The sequence below is a fragment of the Hylobates moloch genome, unplaced genomic scaffold (assembly GCF_009828535.3).
Source record: "Hylobates moloch isolate HMO894 unplaced genomic scaffold, HMol_V3 SCAFFOLD_8, whole genome shotgun sequence".
In the NCBI taxonomy this organism is placed as follows: domain Eukaryota; kingdom Metazoa; phylum Chordata; class Mammalia; order Primates; family Hylobatidae; genus Hylobates; species Hylobates moloch.
In genome coordinates, this window is record NW_026652283.1 from 7945793 (window position 1) to 7952947 (window position 7155).

Below are 7155 nucleotides of genomic sequence, written 5' to 3' on the forward strand. Positions count from 1 at the left end.
ATGGTTGTAGATGTATGGTGTTATTGCTGAAGTCTCTGTTCTGCTCCATTGGTCTATATGGCTGTTTTGGGACCAGTACCATACTGTTTTGGTTACTGTAGCCTTATAGTATAGTTTGAAGTCAGGTAGCATGATGCCCCCAGCTTTGTTCTTTTTGCTTAGGATTGTCTGGGCTATACAAGATCTTCTTTGATTCCATATGAAATTTAAAATAGTTTTTTCTAATTCTGTGAAGAATGTCAACATTAGTTTGATGGGAACAGCATTGAATCTATAAATTGCTTTGGGCAGTATGACCATTTTCACAATATTGATTCTTCCTATCCATGAAGATGGAATGTTTTTCCATTTGTTTGTGTCCTGTCTTATTTCTTTGAGTAGTGGTTTGTAGTTCTCCTTGAAGAGGTCCTTCACATCCCTTGCTAGCTGTACTCCTAGGTATTCTATTCTCATTGTAGCAATGGTGAATGGGAGTTCATTTATAATTTGACTCTCTGCTTGCCTATTGTTTCTGTAAAGGAATCCTTGTGATTTTTGCACACTGATTTTGTATCCTGAGACTTTGGTGAAGTTGCTTATCAGTTCAAGAAGTTTTTGGGCTGGGATGATGGGGTTTTCTAAATATAAAATAATGTTGTCTGCAAACAGAGACAATTTGACTTCCTCTCTTCCTATTTGAATACCGTTTATTTCTTTCTCTTGCCTGATTGCCCTGGCCAGAACTTTCAGCACTATGTTGAACAGGAGTGGTGAGAGAGGGCATCCTTGTCTTGTACCAGTTTTCAAAGAAAATGCTTCCAGCTTTTGCCCATTCAATATGATATTGGCTGTGCATTCATCATAAATAGCTCTTATTATTTGAGATACATTCCATCAATACCTAGTTTATTGAGAGTTTTTAACATGAAGGAATGTTGAATTTCATCAAAGACCTTTTCTGCTTCTATTGAGATAATCATGTGGTTTTTACCTTTGGTTCTGTTTACATGTGATGGATTATGTTTATTGATTTGCATATGTTGAACCAACCTTGCATCCCAGGGATGAAGCTGACTTGATTGTTGTGGGCAAGTTTTTGATGTGCTGCTGGATTCAGTTTGCCGGTATTTTATTGAGGATTTTCGCATCAACGTTCATCAGGGATATTGGCCTGAAGTTTTCTTTTTTGGTTGTGTCTCTTCCCACTTTTGGTATCAGGATGATGCTGGCTTCATAAAATGAGTTAGGGAGGAGTGCCTCCTTTTCAATTGTTTGGAATAGTTTCAGAAGGAATGGTACCAGCTCTTCTTTGTATTTCTGGTAGAATTCAGCTGCGAATCCATCTGGTCCTTGGCTTTTTGTTTGTTTGTTTTGTAGTCTATTAATTGCTGCCTCTATTTCAGAGCTTGTTATTGTCTATTCAGGGATTCAACTTCTTCCTGGTTTAGTCCTGGTAGGGTGTATGCATCCAGGAATTTATCCATTTCTTGTAGATTTCCTAGTTTATTTGCTTAGAGGTATTTATAGTATTCTCTGATGGGGGGTTGTATTTCTGTGGAATCAGTGGTGATATCCCCTTTGTCATTTTTTATTGTGTCTATTTGATTCTTCTCTCTCTTCTTTATTAATCTAGCTAGTCGTCTATCTACTTTGTTAATTTTTTCAAAAAACCAGCTCCAGGACTCGTTGATTTTTTTGAAGGGTTTTTCATGTCTCTATCGCCTTCAGTTCTTCTCTGATCTTAGTTATTTCTTGTCTTCTGCTAGCTTTTGGATTAGTTTGCTGTTGCTTCTCTAGTCCTTTTAACTGTGATGTTACAGTGTCAATTTGAGCTCTTTCCAGCTTTCTGATGTGGGCGTTTAGTGCTATAAATTTCCCTCTTAATACTCCTTTAGCTGTGTCCCAGAGATTCTGGTACATTATCTCTTTGTTCTCATTGGTTTCAAAGAACTTCTTGATTTCTGCCTTAATTTCGTTTTTTACTCAGCTGCCATTCAGGAGCAGGTTGTTCAATTTTCATGAAATTGTGTGTTTTTGAGTGATTTTCTTAATCTTGAATTCTAATTTGATTGCAGTGTGATCTGAGAGACTGTTTATTATGATTTCGCATTTGCTGAGAAGTGTTTTACTTCCAATAAGTAGGTCGATTTTAGAATAAGTGCCATGTGACACTGAGAAGAATGTATATTCTGTTGATTTGGGATAGAGAGTTCTGTAGACATCTGCTAGGTCCGCTTGAGCTGAGTTCAAGTCCTGAATATCCTTGTTAATTTTCTGTCTCATTGATCTGTTTAATATTGACAGTGGGGTGTTAAAGTCTCCCACTATTATTGTGTGGGAGTGTAAGTCTCTTTGTAGGTCTCTAAGGACTTGCTTTATGAATCTGGGTGCTCCTTGTATTGGGTGCATATGCATTTAGAATAGTTAGCTCTTGCTGAACTGTTTCCTTTACTGTTATGTAATGCCATTCTTTGTCTTTTTTAACCCTTAGTCTGTTTTGTCAGAGACTAAGATTGCAACTCCTGCTTTTTTGTTTCTTTCCATTTGCTTGGTAAATTTTCCTCCATCCCTTTATTTTGAGCCTGTGTGTGTCTTTGCATGTAAGATGGGTATCCTGAATACAGCACAGCGATGGGTCTTGACTCCTTATCCAATTTGCCAGCCTGTGTCTTTTAATTGGGGTATTTGCCCATTTACGTTTAAGGTTAGCATTGTTATGTGCGAATTTGATCCCATCATCATGATGCTATTTGTTTTTTTTTGCACTTTAGTTGATGCAGTTTCTTCATAGTGTCATTGGTCTTTATATTTTGGTCTGTTTTTGCAGTGGCTGGTACCATTTTTTACTTTCCATATTTAGTGCTTCTTTCAGAAGCTCTTGCAAGGCAGGCCTGGTGGTAACGAAATCCTGCAGCATTTGCTTGTCTGGAAAGGATTTTATTTCTTCTTCGCTTATGAAGCTTAGTTTGGCTGGATATGAAATTCCAGGTTGAAAATTCTTTTATTTAAGTATGTTGAGTATTGGCCCCCAATCTCTTCTGGCTGGTAGAGTTTCTGCTGAGGGGTCTGCTGTTAATCTAATAGGCTTCTTTTTGTAGGTACCTGGCCTTTCTCTCTGGCTGCCCTTAACAGTTTTTCCTTCATTCTGACGTTGGAGAATCCGATGATTATGTGTCTTGGAGTTGATCTTCTTGTGGAGTATCTTAACGGTGTTCTCTGTATTTTCTGAAGTTGCATGTTGGCCTGTGTTGCTAGGTTGGGGAAGTTCTCTTGGATAATATCCTGAAGTGTCAAAAAAAAAAAAAAAAAAAAAAAAAAATATCCTGAAGTGTGTTTTCCAGCTTGTTTCCATTCTCTCCATCTATGTCTGGTACCCCAGTCAATCATAGGTTTGGTTTTTTTATGAAGTCCCGTATTTCTTGGAGGATTTGTTTATTCCTCTTCATTCTTTTTTCTGTATTCTTGTCTGCATGACTTATTTCAGTAAAGTGGTCTTCTAACTCTGATATCCTTTCTTCCACTTGGTCAATTTGGCTGTTGATACTTTATGCATCATGAAGTTTTCATGCTGTGTTTTTCAGCTCCATCAGGTCGTTTATCTTCCTCTCTAAACTGGTTATTGTAATTAGCAATTCATCTAACCTTTTATCAAGGTTCTTAGCTTCTTTGCATTGGGTTAGAACATGCTCCTTTAGCTTATCATAGTTTTTTATTACCCATCTTCTATAGCTTGCTTCTATCAATTCATCCATCTGATCCTCTGTCCAGTTCTGCACTCTTTTTTTTTTAATCTTTTTTTTTTATTATACTTTAGGTTTTAGGGTACATGTGCACAATGTGCAGGTTTGTTACATATGTATCCATGTGCCATGTTGATTTCCTGCACCCATTAACTCGTCATTTAACATTAGGTATATCTCCTAATGCTGTCCCTCCCCCCTCCCCGCACCCCACAACAGTCCCCGGAGTGTGATGTTCCCCTTCTTGTCTCCATGAGTTCTCATTGTTCAATTCCCACCTATGAGTGAGAACATGCGGTGTTTGGTTTTTTGTCCCTGCGATAGTTTACTGAGAACAGTTCTGCACTCTTGATGGAGAGATGCTGCGATCATTTGGAGGAGAAGAGGCATTCTGGTCTTTTGGGTTTTCAGCATTTTTTCAATGATTGTTTTTCATCTTTGTGAGTTTGTCTAGTTTCAGTCTTTGAGGCTGCTGACCCTTAGATGGGGTTTTTGTGGGGGCCCTTTTGTTGTTGTCGTTGATGCTGTTGTTGTCACTTTCTGTTTGTTTGTTTTTCTTTCAATGGTCAGGTCCCTCTTCTGTAGGGCTGCTGCAGTTTGCTGGGGGTTCACTTCAGGCCCTGTTAATCTGATTCACTCCTGTGCCTGGAGATGTCGCTCAAGGAGGCTGGAGAGCAGCAAAGATGGGTGCCTGCTCCTTCTTCTGGGACCTCTGACCTTCAGGAGCACCAACCTGATGCTAGTAGGATCATTCCTGTATAGGGTGTCTGACAACCCCTGTTGGAGGGTCTCACCCAGTTGGGTGGCACAGGGAGTAGGACCTGGTTAATGAAGCACTTTGTCCCTTGTTGGAGAGGGTGTGTTTTGCTGGGGGGAAACCCACTCATCTGGGCTGCCCGGATTCCTCAGAACTACCAGGAGGAGAGGCTAAGTCTGCTGATCTGCAGAGACTGTAGCCACCGCTCCCCCAGGGGCCCAGGCCCACGGAGAACCAAATTGTGTCCCTGAGCCTGTGGCTGGAGTTTTTGGAGATCCTGCAGGGAAGTCCTGCCCCCTGAGGAAGGATGGGTGAAGGTTAGGCCTGAAGAGGCACTCTGGCCGCAGACTGCCACAGCAGGTGTGTTGGGCTGTGGGGACAAATCTTGGGACCAAGCTCTCCAGCCTCCCTGGCTCCTCAGGGGAAAAGCACAGCCTGAAGCTACAGAAATGGGTGCTTCCCTTCCCCCGCCCAGGGAGCTTTGCGTGTTAGGCAGCTGTGAGTCCCAGTGCTGGCTGCTGCCCCTCCCTCAAGGAGCTCAAACCCTTAGACAGCAGGCAGCCACAGCCAGTGCTGGTCGCCCTCCGCCCGCGCCCCCCAACCCCTGGAGTTCAGTAGGCCTTGGCACATTCCGGCTGAGAGCCGGTGAGAGTCGCGCAGTCCCGGGTTGGGAAGCTAGGCCCCGGTGGCGTGGGTTTGTGAGTGGGATCTTCCAATCCGTAAGTTACACAGTTCCGTGGAAAAAGCACAGTTTCCCTGGCTGGGTAGTGTGCTCACCGACTGCCTCCCTTGGCTCGGGGGAGGGGGTTCCCCTTCCCCATGTGGCTCTCAGGTGGGCCGCTGCACCACACTGCTCTTTCTTCTCTCCGTGGGTCACACCAGCCTTCTAGTCAATTATGATGAGACAGCCTGGATATCTTGGTTGCCGGTGAAGGATCCACTCACTTATTACAGTTTTTTTCCATGAGAGCCTCAGAACACCACTGCCTGAGAGGTGGGGCATTTAAGAGGCGATCCGATCATGAGAGTTCTATCCTCATGAATGAATTAACTCCCAGTTATAGAATAGTGGATTAATGGGTTGATGTATTAATGGGTTATCATAGGCAGAAAACTGGTGGCATTATAAAAAGAGAAAGAGGGACCTGAACTAGCATGTTAGCACACGCAGCACCCTCACTGTGTGATCCCTGTACCACCTTGAGACTCTTTAGAGAGTCCCTACCAGCAAGAAGGCCCTCACCAGACACAGCTTTTTGACCTTGGACTTCTCAGCCTCCATTACTATAAGAAATAAATTTCTTTTCTTTATAAATGTCTAGTCTCAGCTATCGTGTTATAAGCAGCAGAAAATGAACTAATACACATTCATAGTCTCTTTCAGTCTATTCTGAACCCTCATGGCACCTCATCACAGTCTCTTCCAGACAAAGACAGTAATTTCATAAAAATAGGTTCTAATTATTTTAATACATTATGGTAGTTCTAGAAGCTTAAAATTTTTAAAAATTTCCAACAGTGTTTTCGTTTTTGTTTTTTGTTTCTTTTTTTTTCTTTGAGACGGAGTCTCGCTTCGTCACCCAGGCTGGAGTGCAGTGGCGCGATCTCGGCTCACTGCAAGCTCCGCCTCGCGGGTTCACGCCATTCTCCTGCCTCAGCCTCCCAAGTAGCTGGGACTACAGGCGCCCGCCACCGTGCCCGGCTAATTTTTTGTATTTTTAGTAGAGATGGGGTTTCACCGTGTTAGCCAGGATGGTCTCGATCTCCTGACCTCGTGATCTGCCCGTCTCGGCCTCCCAAAGTGCTGGGATTACAGGCGCAAGCCACCGCGCCCGGCCTGTGTTTTCGTTTTTGCAACAGTAATATATGTGTGTTAAAAAGGCAAACTGTAAAAACATTAGTAAAAGTATAAGATAAATAAATCTTCTAACCTGAACTCTAGTTACTGAAATGCCTCTTCAGAGTAACTATGATTATCAGTTTCTTACTTACATTTGCATAAATGGTTATACTATATGTACTACATATAGAGTATATAGGAATATATACTATATATAAACTACATACTATACATAATAAACATGTAATTACATACATATGTTATATACTAAACATATATAGACATATAATCCACATTTTAAATATGAATAGAAATATAATCTACATATTCTTAAACATTTGCATTTTTTACTTAACAATATAGTTTGGAAATTGTTTTATATCTTGTTCTTGTAAGTGAATAGCATTTATATTGTATTGTTGCATCATAATTTGAAATAACCTTAAAATTACAAAATATTTTCTTTTTAAATAACACAACAAAATAATGGCTGTGAAGCAAATCACCAGAGCAATCTCGGTTCAAATTGGGAAAGGAAGGAAATTTTCCAAGAAAGATATTTTTCCCTACAAAATTATGGGATAGATGGAATGCATTTGAATGAATTGAGAAGTGATATACATTTCTGGAGAGTTAAAAGATGAATTATGTCAGTATGTAGAAAGCCAGATAAATTTAAAAAAATGGGTGCTGTGTGGTGGCTCAAGCCTGTAATCCCAGCACTTTGGGAGGCCAAGGTGGGAAGATTTCTTGAGGCCAGCAGTTTGAGACCAGCCTGGGCAACATAGTGAGACCCTGTCTCTACAAAAAAATGAAAAATTAGCTGTGTTTGGTGGTGT